This window comes from Trichomycterus rosablanca, chromosome 3 (genome assembly GCF_030014385.1).
Source record: "Trichomycterus rosablanca isolate fTriRos1 chromosome 3, fTriRos1.hap1, whole genome shotgun sequence".
In the NCBI taxonomy this organism is placed as follows: domain Eukaryota; kingdom Metazoa; phylum Chordata; class Actinopteri; order Siluriformes; family Trichomycteridae; genus Trichomycterus; species Trichomycterus rosablanca.
Genome location: NC_085990.1, coordinates 45,973,296 through 45,991,340, shown reverse-complemented (window position 1 = coordinate 45,991,340; position 18,045 = coordinate 45,973,296). Strand labels below are relative to the sequence as shown.

The 18,045-nt window shown below is 40.2% G+C and overlaps 1 protein-coding gene across 1 annotated transcript in view; it reads left to right on the top strand.

Moving 5' to 3' along the window:
- The first annotated feature begins 11,306 nt into the window (after nt 1-11,306).
- eva1ba (eva-1 homolog Ba (C. elegans)) overlaps nt 11,307-18,045 on the top strand; it is a 34,122-nt gene continuing 27,383 nt past the window's right edge. The window contains exon 1 of the mRNA XM_062992162.1: nt 11,307-11,342. The gene's annotated coding sequence lies outside the window, so the exon portion shown is untranslated. The remainder of the gene's footprint in view (nt 11,343-18,045) is intronic.

Here is an 18,045-nt window from a genome sequence, read left to right as displayed (position 1 = left end):
TTTAGTTTGAATGACCAATCCACATCCCCGTGTGGATGCTACGTCACTGGCTACGTTCCCAGGCTTGTCCATGCCAGACAAGAACATTATAAACAGACTGTATTTATTTTATGTTTTAATTAAGCAACTTTCCCAAGGGACATTAACCACAGCCATTATTGATTGGTCTAGGGTTAACAACTGAAGAGGCAGGATACAGTTCCAGCAGTGTGTTTGTTTAAAGGAAGAGCCAGTCATCAGGGAGGGAGCGTGGCTGACAGTGCTTTTGACAACGTGATGAGCGAGGTCAGTGCAATAGTTTTACACAGAGGTGTTCCAGGTGCTCCCAGCTGTCTGTCTGTGTGTCTGTGCTTGTATGTGTGTGTGTATGTGTGTGTGTTCAGTGCTTTCTGTCTGAGTCCAAACTTGTCTGGCTTCATGTGAGGAGGGGTATGCAGTAAAGTTTACTAGAATTGCTCGCCTCACTGCTCCCCATCATCAAGTTTTTTTGTATCCCTGTTATTATCAAAATCATAGACCTTACAGCCAAATCTCTCAGCACGGCTTCAAACACGAGAGATAAATAAGCACAGTAGCTTCTCAAATGATTTAGCTACAACTGGACTTTATAATAACAGTGTGCACTGTAGTTTCAAATGCACCATAAACTCAGAAGTAGTAAAGGTAAAACATTGTATTTATTCTCTTATGCTTCAGCAATTTTGCTTGTGCAGTGATACCTGAAAGAGGTAATCTGTTAACAGGAGGGGGGTTTAAACCAGCTAAATTACTGAGAAAAACACTATGATGCTTTTATTATAGTTTAGGAAAGGGGTTCATATACTGTGTAGGTATCTGTACATCTGTTCATCATGAAGGGTTAATTTGCTGCAGCTTTATGAGATTTGCAGTGTTTTTTACAAAAACTGTTATTGTGAAAAATAACAAGTTGATCCTACAAATCATAGGATTTTAGAAAGAATGCAAAAATTGATAAAACTGCACAGGCCAACAAAATGAGAACACAATGGGTATGTTCGAAAACCTTGTGAGCTCTCTACATAAACAGCATTTTACGTCATCCTATGTGCGCTTTCGAGAGAGAGCCTGTTCGAATTTTTAGATGCCTTAAAATGCTGTCTAGTAAGGTACCTTAAATGTAAACAGTATCTTGCCTGAATAACGAGGGAGCATCCGATGCTGCCTCAGCGGTGAAGACAATCCCAGCATTCAGTGGGCGTGATTTTTCTCACAGAAAAAATTACAAATATGGAGTTATTTTCAAATGTAAATAAACTTTCATTGATTTGTATAAATGTGCACAAGTGTGATTTATTTGCAAATTCAGGCTAATGTCAGCTAATTTAACCATTTCCGGTACACAAAGTGGGATGTTAGTTGACATGCTAGTGCGCTGTGCCACCTCATCCTGTTGGTTTGAATGGCATGTTTCTAACTGTGTTAGCTTAGTGAGTGAAAACTGGTGTAATCGCTGTCTAAATAGTGCGTTCGAATAACCTGACTTATAAGTCGATAACTTATTAGAATCCTCTCTACTTAGGCAGCTGCCTATGTAGGCAGTAAGACAGCAAGGCAGCTCATTAGGTTTTTTAACACACCCAATGAAAAAAAGTTGCTAAAACAATGTGAATAAATCTGGTATATTAGACTAAAAACACAAAGCTAGCATGACTTGTTTACATTCTACCTGATAGTTAAGCTACATACACCGATCAGCCATAACATTAAAACCACCACCTTGTTTCTACACACGTCCATTTTATCAGCTCCACTTACCAAATAGAAGCACTTTGTAGTTATACAATTACTGACTGTAGTCCAGATGTAGTCCACATTACCACCATCACCATGTCAGTGTCACTGCAGTGCTGAGAATGATCCACCACCCAAATAAAACCCACTCTGTAGTGGTCCTGGGAGAGTCCTAACCATTGAAGAACCGCATGAAAGGGGACTAACAAAGCATGTAGAGAAACAGATGTACTACAGTCAGTAATTGTAGAACCACAAAGTGCTCCTATATGGTAAGTGGAGCTGATAAAATGGACAATAAGTGTAGAAACAAGGAGGTGGTTTTAATGTTATGGCTGATCGGTGTATATACACCAAGAGTCATTTGCTGTACCAAAATCTGTTTTTTTTTTACAAATACACAATTGCAATTGGGAACATTTCACCCCATGACCATAAAAGGTGTATAGAAATAGGTATTGTGTATGTATACAGCAAGAAATCTCAGTAGAGTGAAATATTTCTTAATACATACAAGCAATTGTGATATTTTCGAAGAGTTTAATAGTTTTTATGAAAACATCTAGTTCTTGACAAATGTTCATATGCACTATTGCCAAAGCTTCCAGCTCATTGAGGGTTTGATGGCTTTGATGCTGAAGCTGTTTCATTTAAATCCCACCAAAGATTTTTATAAGATTTAAATTTATAGACTGAGAAGGTAACTCCGGGATATTCCAGGACTGATTCCTTAACCAAGCTTTGACTGAAATGGAAGTGTACTTGCGATCGTTGTCAAGTCCAATTATTAACAAGGTTTAACTTCACCACAGAGGGCAGAACATTCCTCCTCAAAATGGATTGGTATTCTTGTGAATCCATGATGTGAGTCACATGATCCGGACTGCCAGTTCCTGCAGCAGAAAATATCCCCATGTCATCATTGTTTGACTGTGAGAATAGTATTCTTCTGGTTATAAGCTATGCGTTGTCTGCGACAGACAAACCACTGATCCCTAAGGCAAAAACTATTTCAGTTTTGATTCATCAATACATAGAACTATGTCCCAGAATTCTGCAGGCCTGTCCAAATTCCCTTTGGCAAATATTCCAGTTGACCTTTCATGTGCTTTTTGGTCAAGAGTGATGTACCTCCTGGAGTCAGGCCATGGAGTCCTTGGTCATTAAGTGTCAAATATTTCTATGGTTGCCACAGGCATTTGTCCCAGCATTTATCAGGTCATCCAGGGGGGTTTCTTTGTATTCCTGATGAGATTCCTCTGGATGAAATTTCTTTCTCCCACGACCAGGCGGTTTTAAATGCTGCATCATACAGTATGTCTCTCACTCTAGGAATGTTCAAGGTCTTGGAGGTCTTCTTATTCCCATTGCCCTATTAGCTCAATGAATCCTAAAAAACCTTAAATAATATAAACACTAGTATGGCACAACAACAGATTTTGCCCCATCATTGGAAAAACTGCTTTGTATGTGGAATAAATAATGTTTTTCTAGACCTACAGGGTGGATAGCAATATCTTTTTAGCATTTTCAGTTGCCCAACAGCATGAGCTGTAAGTTTTATATTGGTTGTGACTTGAGAAAGCGTGTGAGCCATTACCCTAGCAGTCATGCCATAGAAAGGATTTAGTTAGTGGGTAGCAATGAGTTACAACCAAATGAGGGCAAAAAGTCATAATAAAAATTGCTTACACATGAAAGTTTAGGGGATTTCTCTGTTACTACTGTCTTGTACAGCAATTTCCATAAAAAGAGAAACCATGTGTCTTTGTAAAAATAGCATATTTGTATGTTTGTCTTTCTCCCCTAGGAGGGTAGAACAGGTAAGAGGTGTGTGCATGTACATTGTGCACACGTAGGCATTTTTCTCTGTATTAGACACACTAGGTAAGAGGGCAGGTACCACCCCATGCATTTTCATTAGCCTTAGCTTAGGGTATTTAAATACAGCTTAGTGTAGTCTTGTTTGATTCTTTTCTTTTCTTTGGTTCTGTCCACATTCTCCCTCCTCAGGTTTGTCTCCCATGTGTACATATACTTATTTGTTGTATATACACTTTGTTACAGTTTTGTACAGTTTGGTATTCTGATTAAATGACTAAGTATTATACTTATTATACTTATAAATATTCAATTTGTGCACTGCCTCATCTATTACTTTTCCTACACCTACACACCATAGTTACTGTCCCTACTATAACCTTAGACCGAGAGCCACATAGTAAGGGCATAACAAACACATTCACATAGTTTAGAGGTCAAACTAATTCACAATATGATATTTAAAAAAAAAGAATTAGACAAAGAGTTCAACATGGTACAGTCTGTCATATGACATAAGACATCTGGAAATCCAGTCTCTTTATTTACACAGTGCATTCAATGTCTTGGGAAAAGATTGTATGTTTTTAAAGAGACAAATATAGTGGGGCCATGTGTCCTTTTGGGAGATAAAGGGACCAGGAAGCAGTTGAGCAGAGCAGAGAGGTTAGGGTTGAGAAGTAGGGGGGGATGGATAAATTGTCCAACTGGCAGCTCAAACCCCTTGGGGGTCATCGCAGAGCAGTAAACACGTATGGGGCAGGAATAAATCATCAAGACGTGTAGACATTTACAAGGTCACTTCCCACGTTGCACACCTCTCCATCATTGCAATGGTAGCAAATCAAGGGATCTACATAACGTAGTCATTCAAAAACTTTTCCCTTAGGATTCTGGGAGGCTTCACTCTTTTTGAGCAGTTTACTCTTTGTTGATACCTTTCATTAGAGTATTACAACTTTTTTTTTTGGATTTTGGTCCAACAACAATGGATCCATGTGTGGAGTTATGTTAGGCTTGGGAAAAAAGACATGCCATCATTATTCCTTACCACACAAAATGTCTCCTATTAATCGAGCAGCATTTCAATAATCACAGCATTCCACCTGTGCCAGCAGGCTCGTCCACTCATCCTTCCAACCATATTACCCACCAGATACTCATCCTTCCTCATACCTTCTGTACTTGTAAATATGCATTTACATTTACTCTTTTGCCATTTAGCAGACGCTTTTATCCAGAGTGACGTACAGAAGAACTTCGACAGTAAACATTTTCCTATTCTAGTTTAAGTAGACAACAGTTCAAGATTACAAATGCAAGAAATAGCACATGTCAGCTTAAGTGCTTAGTAAAGAGGTGATGAAGGTTTTGAACAGTTTGGACAGACAAGGGAAGCTTGTTCCACCTCTTGGGTGCAAGAGAAGAGCCTTGATGCTTGTCTTCCAGTTCTGGGTGGAGGATCAAGTCGAGCAAGACTAGTGGCTCAGAGGTTGCGTGGTACAGAGCAGGGTTTTATTAGACCTCGAAGGTAGCTTGACGCTGGACCATTTTTGACTTTGTAGGTGAGCATCATTGTTTTAAACTGAACTGTGCAGCTACAGGAAGCCAGTGAAGATTGAGTACTTGGACATGCTCTGTATGCTTCCTTCTAACTACGACTACATCCCTAAGCTAGCATTTTACTTTAGATGTCCAAGTACTCAATCTACCCCACAACAAAAATCCCACATGTCGTCCACACTTCTTTAACCTCACTAACCCAAACAAGGACACTCAGTCTTCACAACTCATTGATCAAGGTGCACTTACCTAAAAACAAACTCTAGTCACCCATCTAGTCACAACCCATCTGTCTCCATCATCCATTGACACCAGCTTGCAGGCAACACTTCCATTTCCTAAGTGGCAACCGTCCTAAACTATTATTTTGTTATTCACTCAGGCTTGAAGCAGCATCCAAATAAGGACTACATCACCACATGGCCCAACTTCTCGAAGCATTGGTTATCATAAGCATATCATAAGCACTGATTCAAGTGGTGCTGCAATCCTATGTAGATAATCTTACACTTTCAAAAACCCTGCTGCACTACTCACAAACATCAACTCAACTAACCTTATTCACTAATTACATCTTAGCAGCACACGATCTGGACATATCTGCTTCTTGAAGATAAATAACATTAAAACCACCTCCTTGTTTCTACACTCACTGTCCACTTTAACAGCTTCAGTTACCATATAGAAGCACTTTGTAGTTCTACAATTACTGACTGTAGTCCATCTGTTTCTCTACATACTTTGTTAGCCTCCTTGCATGCTGTTCTTCAATGGTCAGGACCCCCACAGGACCACCACAGAGCAGGTATTATTTAGATGATGGATCATTCTCGGCACTGCTGTGACAATGACATGTTGGTGGTGTGTTAGTGTGTGTTGTGCTGCTCTGAGTGGATCAGATGCAGCAGCGCTGCTGGAGTTTGTAAATAACGTGTCCACTCACTGTCCACTCTATTAGACACTCCTACCTAGTTGGTCCACCTTGTAAATGTAAAGTCAGAGATGATCACTCACAGTTAACATTGTGTACATATGGTGCAGTTGCTTTTACTATCATTACTGTTTTTGTTGTCTCTGAAGACTATGGAAAATTAACTAGAATTCCAAGTCTCACTGTTCATGTTTGGACCAGGTTTTGTTTTAAAATGTGCAGTGGAAAATGCCTTTCAAACAGGCACTGGTTTATACTATTGTAGTTATACAAATGTGGTCATTGTACTCCAAAGTAAACAAACTTCTACAAACACATAAGAATGAAAGGCATTAGCCAGTGAACAAGGTTAATGGCCTGAACAAAAGGCTAAAGGCCAATAAAGGCATGCATTTTTTCTAAGCCACATATTTAAGCTCAAACCACTGTAGATTTTTTTCCCAACTACCCAGTATAACTGCAAAGTTAGAAAACATACTTACTTGGATTGGTTTCCTGTTAGCAGACCACCGTGTTTATGCCCACCAAATTACACTTTAGAATGCTACGAGGCAGCCACAGAAAGGTTAGGGTTTCCATCTGGGGGCGACGGAGCGACTCCCAGTTGTGGTCGCATAAAGGAAGGGGGTAAATAAGCATCCTCCTCACCTCTGGCCCACAGTGTAGTTTGCTGTCAACTCTACAAGTCTTCAAATTAATGTAACCCCAATGTCTGCTTAGAAAACTTTCCAGGATTCTTTCCAGGTGGATTTGGGACTGTTTTGAAATGTTTATCATGTTTATTGTCCTCCCTTTTTGTTACATGACACTTGGAAATTATGACTCTTTCTCAGAATTATTACATTTGATTGATCTATGGTAATTATGCTTTGTTAGCCCCCTTTCATGCTAATATTCAATGGTCAGGACCCCCACAGGACCACTACAGAGTAGGTATTATTTGGGTGGTGGATCATTCTCAGCACTGCAGTGACACTGACATGGTGGTGGTGTGTTAGTGTGTGTTGTGCTGGTATGAGTGGATAAGACACAACAGTGCTGATGGAGTTTATAAACACCTCACTGTCACTGCTGGACTGAGAGTCCACCAAACAAAAATATCCAACCAACAGCGCCCTGTGGGCAGCGTCCTGTGACCACTGATGAAGGTCTAGAAGATGAATCACCCACCACAGGGTGAAAGCAGGCTAAAAAAAAAAGCATGCGGAGAAACAGATAGACTACAGTCAGTAATTGTAAAACTACAAAGTGCTTCTATATGGTAAGTGGAGCTGATAAAATGGACAGTGAGTGTAAAAACAAGGAGGTGGTTTTAATGTTATGGCTGATCAGTGTATATAGTCTCTGGAATTCTGGGTCATCTGTAAAACATAGTATTGACAATACCACAGTTATGCCTGAGACAAAATATTTTGTACCCTAAATTTAGATTAAGCAAAAGAACCAATGTTGGACACTAGGACACTGGTCAAGATAAGGTCTTTGGTTTCACCCACGGGCTTTATGATTGTTCCGAGAAACAAAAAAGCACTACAATTATTCTATTTCTGATATAACTATTTGAGAACTGCATATTATCATTTATGAAACACAGCCAAATTTGGAAATATGCTATTCATTCATGACCAGTATTCATGAGATACTGGTGCATGCTTTTACAAGTATGTGTAACAGGGCTAGCAGCTTCCACCACCTGTGGGTATTAGAAAGTACTAAGCGGTGCACCATAGGTTGATATAACTACATTTACCATGGAATGCCACAACACAAAAACACCCTCAGTTCAGGGCTCTGTAAGTGGTATGTAAGATGCTGGCCACTGTTAAAACAAACAAACAGACAAAAAAAAACATTCAATAGAGGATCTTACCATAATTTTAATATATATGTGTATATATACAGTGTATCACAAAAGTGAGTACACCCCTCACATTTCTGCAGATATTTAAGTATATCTTTTCATGGGACAACACTGACAAAATGACACTTTGACACAATGAAAAGTAGTCTGTGTGCAGCTTATATAACAGTGTAAATTTATTCTTCCCTTAAAATAACTCAATATACAGCCATTAATGTCTAAACCACCGGCAACAAAAGTGAGTACACCCCTTAGTGAAAGTTCCTGAAGTGTCAATATTTTGTGTGGCCACCATTATTTCCCAGAACTGCATTAACTCTCCTGGGCATGGAGTTTACCAGAGCTTCACAGGTTGCCACTGGAATGCTTTTCCACTCCTCCATGATGACATCACGGAGCTGGCGGATATTCGAGACTTTGCGCTCCTCCACCTTCCGCTTGAGGATGCCCCAAAGATGTTCTATTGGGTTTAGGTCTGGAGACATGCTTGGCCAGTCCATCACCTTTACCCTCAGCCTCTTCAATAAAGCAGTGGTCGTCTTAGAGGTGTGTTTGGGGTCATTATCATGCTGGAACACTGCCCTGCGACCCAGTTTCCGGAGGGAGGGGATCATGCTCTGCTCAGTATTTCACAGTACATATTGGAGTTCATGTGTCCCTCAATGAAATGTAACTCCCCAACACCTGCTGCACTCATGCAGCCCCAGACCATGGCATTCCCACCACCATGCTTGACTGTAGGCATGACACACTTATCTTTGTACTCCTCACCTGATTGCCGCCACACATGCTTGAGACCATCTGAACCAAACAAATTAATCTTGGTCTCATCAGACCATAGGACATGGTTCCAGTAATCCATGTCCTTTGTTGACATGTCTTCAGCAAACTGTTTGCGGGCTTTCTTGTGTAGAGACTTCAAAAGAGGCTTCCTTCTGGGGTGACAGCCATGCAGACCAATTTGATGTAGTGTGCGGCGTATGGTCTGAGCACTGACAGGCTGACCCCCCACCTTTTCAATCTCTGCAGCAATGCTGACAGCACTCCTGCGCCTATCTTTCAAAGACAGCAGTTGGATGTGACGCTGAGCACGTGCACTCAGCTTCTTTGGACGACCAACGCGAGGTCTGTTCTGAGTGGACCCTGCTCTTTTAAAACGCTGGATGATCTTGGCCACTGTGCTGCAGCTCAGTTTCAGGGTGTTGGCAATCTTCTTGTAGCCTTGGCCATCTTCATGTAGCGCAACAATTCGTCTTTTAAGATCCTCAGAGAGTTCTTTGCCATGAGGTGCCATGTTGGAACTTTCAGTGACCAGTATGAGAGAGTGTGAGAGCTGTACTACTAAATTGAACACACCTGCTCCCTATGCACACCTGAGACCTAGTAACACTATCGAGTCACATGACATTTTGGAGGGAAAATGACAAGCAGTGCTCAATTTGGACATTTAGGGGTGTAGTCTCTTAGGGGTGTACTCACTTTTGTTGCCGGTGGTTTAGACATTAATGGCTGTATATTGAGTTATTTTGAGGGAAGAATAAATTTACACTGTTATATAAGCTGCACACAGACTACTTTTCATTGTGTCAAAGTGTCATTTTGTCAGTGTTGTCCCATGAAAAGATATACTTAAATATCTGCAGAAATGTGAGGGGTGTACTCACTTTTGTGATACACTGTACATCGATCAGCCATAACATTAAAACCATCTCCTTGTTTCTACACTCACTGTCCATTTTATCAGCTCCACTTAGCATATAGGAGCACTTTGTAGTTCTACAATTACTGACTGTAGTCCATCTGTTTCTCTACATATCTTTTTAGCCTGTTTTTACCCTGTTCTTCAATGGTCAGGACCCCCACAGGACCACTACAGAGCAGGTATTATTTAGATGGTGGATGATTCTCAGCACTGCAGTGACAATGACATGGTGGTGGTGTGTTAGTGTGTGTTGTGCTGGTATGAGTGGATCAGACACAGCAGCGCTGCTGCAGTTTTTAAATACCGTGTCCACTCACTGTCCACTCTATTAGACACTCCTACCTAGTCGGTCCACCTTGTAGATGTAAAGTCAGAGACGATCGCTCATCTATTGCTGCTGTTTGAGTTGGTCATCTTCTAGACCTTTATCATTGGTCACAAGACGCTGCCCACAGGGCGCTGTTGGCTGGATATATTTTTGGTTGGTGGACTATTCTCAGTCCAGCAGGGACAGTGAGGTGTTTAAAAACTTTAGCAGTGCTGCTGTGTCTTATCCACTCATACCAGCACAACACACACTAACACACCACCACCATGTCAGTCACTGCAGAGCTAAGAATGATCCACCACCTAAATAATATCTACTCTGTAGTGGTCATGTGGAACAGCATGAAAGGGGGCTAACAAAGCATGCAGAGAAACAGATGGACTACAGTTAGTAATTGTAGAACTACAAATGCTTCTATATGGTAAGTAGAGCTGATTAAATAGACAGTGAGTGTAGAAACAAGGAGGTGGTTTTAATGTTATGGTTGATCGGTGTATATCTAATGTTAACAAATTGCTGTGAAACACTATGGGTGTGTTCGAAAACCTAGGGAGCTGCCTTGCTGTCTTACTGTCTACATAGGCAGCTGACTTAGTAGATAGTATTCTAATAAGTCAGTGACTTAAAAGGCAGGTTATTCGAACGCACTACTTAGATAGCGATAACATCGGGTTTAGCATTTCGCGTTTAGCATTTAGCATCTCGCCATTAAAACCAATAAACTGAGGTAGCACAGCACGCTAACGTCAATAACATCTCCCTTCATGTACCGATAACGGTTAAATTTCCTGACAAGCCCGAACTTGCAAATAAAAACACTCGGTACAAGTTTATACAAGTTAAAAATCAGTAATATTTTATTTAAGTTTGAAAATAACTCCATTCGTTTCTCCGCCCCGTCAGCCATAAATGCTGGGATTGTCTTGATCACTAAGGCAGCGTCGGAGCTCACTCGTTCTTGAGCCAAAATAACATTGAAATATTAAGATGCCTCAGTAGTGAGGATTTTAAGGCATCTAGGATTTCGAACAGCCTCCTTCTCGGGAGCGCGCACAGGATGACGTAAAATGCTGCCTATGTAGACAACACACTAGCTTTTCGAACACACCCTATATGTGGCCAAAACAGACTTGTATGCACCTATTAATTACGATTCTTCTTGAAAGAAGCGTTAATTTATGCATGGAGATAATGTCTTCAGCCTCAGGCATCTCTGAAAAACAGCAAAGGATGCTGGGCTGTTTGAAAACACAGTCATATGACAGGGTATTAAAGTCCACAAACAAGTTGTCTTTAACTTATTTGGGTCCAACAATGTTAAACCTTGTTATCAGTATTAGTCTGAGATATTGTTCTAACGAGAGAGGCTGAACAAACATTTCTGGTGAGTAAAGCCACAGCTTAAAATAATCATGTATTTACACAAAATGAATAAGCTTAAAACTTGATTTTAATTAGATTATGGTACATTTATAAGAACTTTAGAAGAGCAAAGAAAGTTTAAAATATGTCTGTGGGATTAATCAATTGTAAAGATAAAAGCTACTGTTTTATATTGCTGTCTGCAATTATCCCATTTTGAAACAATGTTTCTAGTTTTATGGATATACACTGATCAGCAGTAACATTAAAACCACCTGCTTGTTTCTACACTCACTGTCCATTTTATCAGCTCCACTTACCATATAGAAGCACTTTGTAGTTCTACAATTACTAACTGTAGTCCATCTGTTTGCTGCATGCTTTGTTAGCCTCCTTTTATGCTGTTCTTCAATAGTTAGGACTCTCCCAGGACCACTACAGTGTAGGTATTACTTTGGTGATCATTCTTAGCACTGCAGTAACACTGACATGGTGGTGGTGTGTTGGGGTGTGTTGTGCTGGTATGAGTGGATAAGACACAGAAATGCTGATGGAGTTTTTAAACACCTCACTGTCAGTGCTGGACTGAGAATAGTCCACCAACCAAAAATATCCAGCCAACAGCGCCCCGTGGACAGCGTCCCTGTGACCACTGATGAAGGTCTAGAAGGTGACCAACTCAAACAGCAGCGATAGTTGAGCGATCGTCTCTGACTTTACGTCTACAAGGTGGACCAACTAGGTAGGAGTGTCTAATAGAGTGGTCAGTAAGTGAACACGTATTTGAAAACTCCAGCAGCGCTGCTGTGTCTGATCCACTCATACCAGCACAACACACACTAACACACCACCACCATGTCATTGTCACAGCAGTGCCGAGAATCATCCACCATCTAAATAATACCTGCTCTGTGGAAGTCCTGTGGGGGTCCTGACCATTAAAGAACAAGGTGAAAGCAGGTTAAAAAAGTATGTAGAGTAATTGTAGAACTACAACGTGCTTCTATATGGTAAGTGGAGCTGATGAAATGATGAGTGTAGAAACAAGGAGGTGGTTTTAATGTTATGGCTGATCAGTGTATATAGTGTGTGTGTGTGAAGTGTGTATTATGTGACTCGTCTTTACTAGAGAAGTGTGTGCTGCTTTATGATCACAAACAATAAATGGAAACAAAAAAAGTATTGAAAACTCAGAAACTCTTCATTTGTCATTATGGATGATTAAGTGTAGATTAATGGTAAAAATGGCAATAATATCCATTCAAAATCTTGACACAACATGTGCAAAAACCAGGGAGTCTGAATATGATTGTTTTGACTGTATTAGATGATAATACATTACCTAACTCATATTAAAATATATAAAGAGTTTTAAAAACTATTAGCCTACAAGAGAGACTTTTACAAATAACTAATGCCATGCCATGCTGAGTTTGCTCTGGTGGGTGGAGGAGGCACAGTTGGATGGATAGAGTGTTTCTGTTTGAAATACATTTCAAAGCATTTCCTGTGCCTGATCAAACATACTCGCTACAGCTCGGGGCTGAGTCCTCTGACTATCGAACTATTGCTGGGTCGCTTGCAGGCGTTAATCAGCTCTGGTTTCCATACACTTAGTCAGAGGACAATCACAGTTTTGTATTGGGACATTTTGTAAAACACATTAAAATGAAGAACGTGTGATTTGTTAATTCTCTTAAATCTTTATTTCAGTGACAAAAGCAGAAACAAAATATTTCCAGTGTTTTCGCTTGTCAACTTCATTATTATTTGTGAATATAAACACATTTAGAATTTGTTGCCTGCAACACAGTCCAAAAAATTGGGACAAAGGCAGAATATGATAGATTAATGTGATGAAACATTTCAAAATAAATCACTGGGCGCCCAGGTGGCGCAGCGGGATATTCCGCTAGCACACCAGCACCGTGTTTCTGTACTCCTCGGTTCGAAACTTGGTGTTGCCACCGGTCAGCTGAGCGCCATCTGGCGGGCATAATTGGCAGTGCCTGCAGCAGACACTAATTGGCCACCGTATCTGTAGGGTGGGGGCCGGACTATGTGTGGGTGGGTGGGTCTTCATACACTGTGTAAGGACCCTGATTGGCGGAAGAGACACCTGAGCAGAATGCAGGGGAAAGAAGAGGAGGGCTGTGCACGTGTCGGAAGAGGCGTGTACAGCGACGTGCTCTCATTGGATGCAATCTGGTATCTCTCAGCAGCGGAAGACAAAATTGAGTGAGCTAAATTGGGAGGAAAATGGGGGGAAAATGCATTAAAAAAATAAAAAATAAAAAATAAATAAATAGCGTGCTGCTATCAAGACAAAATGCCAGGCCTCATTTTGTACACGCTACAACAGATAGACACAGAGTGCATGTGCTTGACCAGCCTGCCTGCAGTCCAGATTTGTCTTCTATTGAAAATTTACTGTATGTTGCACCATGGAGAATCAGACAATGGCGATCACGGACTGTTAAGCCTCTTAAGTCTCATATCAAGCAAGAATTAAGAAATATTCCACTTGTGAAGCTGCACCAATTAATGTCCTCAGTTCCCAAATCATTCAAAAGTTTCATAAATAGCAAAGGTGATGGAACACAGGGGTAAACACACCTGTTCCAACTTTTTTGGAGTGTGCAGGTAAAATACGCTAAAGTTTATCAGTGAAAACATTAAAAATATTTTCTTTTTACTTTTGTCTATTAAATAAAGACTTACAGGAGAATGAACAAATCACAGATTTTTCTCTTTATTGTGTTTTCAAAACGTCCCGATTTCTGGAAATTGAGTTTGTATATTAGTGTTTACATTATAAATGCTTAGCTATTAGGGATTATTTTACATACTGCATGATATGTATTACAACTTGGATTATACCTCCTAATCCTTTCATCACATTGGTTTAAGTTTAATCCTCACTTTCAGTCTGCTCCTCTTCAAGGGAATGAGGAAACACTGAGGCCTTTATTGGTCCAGTCTTGCAGCTCCAGGAGCGGTGCCGAATACGCAGGGACTGCATCAGTCCCCCCTGAGATATTTCCTGCCTTGCACCTCCCATCTAATACCAAACAGACCTCTACTTCTGCATGAGCTCCTCTTACAATCTAGCCAGCAAGCACGCCTATACTCATAAATGTACTTTTACCAAAAACAGCAGTAGCATTGGAGAACGCTAAACTTCCTCTCTCTACATCTGTAAAAGCACAAGCAAAGTTTTAGGTAAGAGAGGAGTATATAAATGTGTTACAGTTTAAGTCAGGCCATGATCTTTACTTTCATATAGCTGATTACACATTTCACCTAAATATGTTACCTTGATTAGAGATACAGAGGCAGAGAGACATGGAATTTGGTGTGTACCTGTCAGACCTTACTTTGTGGTTAAACATTTTAATAAGCAGGTCCAAAAAGCAAGGAATGTTTTTGTGTACTAATGGGCTGTGTGGCACAATTTTTCCTAATACACCCACTTAATAATTACCAGAGTTGGAATTTTAATGTCGGTCGAGGTGAGTCATAAAAAGCATGTGTTTACATTCTGAAATGCTCTCTGAATGCCTTCCAAGAATCCTTTCCAGTATTTATATAAGTATTTGGCATGTAATCCAGTGGTGTTAGAAGAGTTCTGTGGTAGCCTCTCATTTTCTTTAATGCCTTGTATTTGGTGTAGATGTGGTTATTCTGCTCAGTTATTATATTAGTGGTCAAGTAAGAACATCCATTTATTCATTGTCTGTTTAAACACCACGTTTTACTGGTCAGGGTTGCAACAGGTCTGATTCTTTGAATGGAAGGTCGCAAACACCTTGAACATGTTGCCTCACTCACACTAAGAGCAATTCTTAATAGTTTCAGTTAGTCTTGGACTTGTCTTTGGACTTGTGGGAGACCATGCAGACCACACAAAAAGGATCCTGGTTGGTTGGCTGGGAAATCGAACCCAGGCTCTTCTTGCTGCGAGGTATCAGCGCTACCTACTGTGCCACCATGCTGCCCTATTGATTTGAAACATTTCGATTCCAATAAGGGTGTGTACTCTTTTAGTATGGAAATGCCCTTATTCACAGGGCATGATGGGTCAATAAATGATAAATGATAAATGTGAAAATGATATGAAGAATGTGCTATGGTCTTTGAAGTCAACCTAATTAAACACCTGCAAAAGATTCTGGACCAAGAAGTTAGGAGGTGCACCATCATTATCATCTAAGGGAATGTCTTTTTTTTTGAAGAATGCAGTTCCACCCCCTTAGTTGACCTTCAGAAAACTGTATAATCAATGTGAAGGTGCATTGTTTTTGTAGCTTATAGTGTCCCAGCATCTTATTTTTTCATTCATACATTTTCAAATTTTGTGTTTTGAAAACAAATTGATCATGTGACAATGATTAATTTAATTTAGATATCCAATACCTTATTGTAGAACCTTATGCCTAGGAGTTTTATTCTCACCAACGTTCTTAAGTCAATGTAAGTCATTTTTATCACTGAAATTAGACACCTGAAAGATTGATTTTAATAGCTTTTATGGCCGGTCTGGATACCGATTTTTTTTTTTGGCTGCTTCTGTATGGGTGTTGCCACAGCGGATCTTGTCTGCATACTAGACTTGGCACAGATTTTATGATGGGGATACCCTTTCTGATGCAACCCTCCTGTTTTTATCCAGGCTTGATTTTTTGCCCTCATTCCCCCAACATTAGCCAATCATGTCCATACAGACGCCTGAAGGGCCAATAGCCCCACTGACATTGAAACCCTGGATCACCAGATCTTAGCAGTAATGGGCTAGTGTAAAACCCCAAATCAGAAAATGTTGGGACAGCATGGAAAATGCAAATAATAAAAAAACACAGAGTTTCTTACATTTACTTTGACTTTTATTTGATTGCAGACAGGATAAACTTGAGATATTTCATGTTTTATCTGCTCAACTTCATTTCATTTATTAATAAACATCCATTTCTGCATTTCAGGTCTGCAACATATTTCAGAAAAAGTTGGGACAGTAAGCCATTTACCACTTTGTAATGTTGCCATTCCTTTTCACCACACTTAATAGACACTGAGGCACAGAGGATACCAAGTGATTTAGTGTTTCAGCTTTTTTTTGTTTCATTCTTCCTGCAAACACGTCTTAAGATGTGCAACAGTACGGGGTCGTCGTTGTTGCATTTTTCGCTTCAAAATCCTCCACACATTCTCTATTGGGGCCCGGTCAGGACTGCAGGCAGGCCAGTCCAGTACCCATACCCTCTCCTTCCGCAGCCATGCCTTTGTAATGTGTGCAGCATGTGGTTTTGCATTGTCTTGTTGAAAAATGCATGGACGTCCCTGGAAAAGATGACGTCTTGAAGGCAGCACATGTTGCTCTAAGATCTCAATGTACTTTTCTGCATTAATGCTGCCATCACAGAAGTGTAAATGACCTTTGCCAAGGGTACTGACACAGCCCCATACCATGACAAACCCTGGCTTTTGGACTTGTTGCTGATAACAGTCTGGATGGTCCTTTTTGGTCTTTTTCCAAAAAAGAACTGGAATGCTGATTCATCTGACCATTTCCACTATGTGATGCATCCTAGATGCCTCCAAGCTCAGAGAAGTCGACGCTGTTTCTAGACATGGTTATAATAAGGCTATTTTTGCACAGTAAAGTTTTAAGTGGCATTTGTGCATGTAACTCCATATTGTAATGCTTGACAAAGGTTTGCCTAAGTAATCTCTTGGAATCACGTCATTATTTAGTCTGTTTACCTCATTACTAGCCCTAAATTGCCCCCACCCAACTTTTTTTGGAATGTGTCACCATTGTAATTTTTAATAAAACAGGCATCAGATTCCCCAGCTTACAAAGTACTACACTAACCCAGTGAAAAGTTTAATCAAGTCCATGTTCACCTAACACCTGTTGTCATATAAAGCTTTGTTCACCTCATTTCACCCCATGAACAAGTGCTATCTTGTCTCAGATGTCCTCTCACCTCATGCACTCCACCTTTACATTTGTAGTGCTTTCTCTCACAAAGATAAACAGATAGTATTCAAGCAACATATCTATTTAGCTCCTAATAAACACTTAAATAAGAAATACAAACCATTCAGCTGCTTAGTTTTGATGCAGACTCTGCTCAATCAATTATCCTGCAGTGTTAAAAGGGAGCAATGGGTTGATGATAAATCAGCCATGACTGCTCACACATTCCAAAGCTTGTCACTTCATTTTTCTACCTCACACTCCCCACTAGTGATACACATTATTAGACCGTAAATCTTGATACTAAGTTGAAAACTGTTGTAAATCTGCCTATTATCCATAAGAAGATCCAACTCATAATGTATTAAGAAAAAATGCAAAAAGGGTGAAAAAACACAAATAGGATAAAAGTATGAGGTACTCCCTTTCATTTTGCTTATGTAAGTCTGAATGAAATCTGAATATACACTGATCAGCCATAACATTAAAACCACCTCCTTGTTTCTACACTCACTGTCCAGTTTATCAGCTCCACTTACCATATAGAAGCACTGTGTAGTTCTACAATTACTGACTGTAGTCCATCTGTTTCTCTACATACTTTTTTAGCCTGCTTTCACCCTGTTCTTCAGTGGTCAGGACCCCCACAGGACTACTACAGAGCAGGTACTATTTGGGTGGTGGATCATTCTCAGCACTGCATTGACACTGACATGGTGGTGGTGTGTTAGTGTGCGTTGTGCTG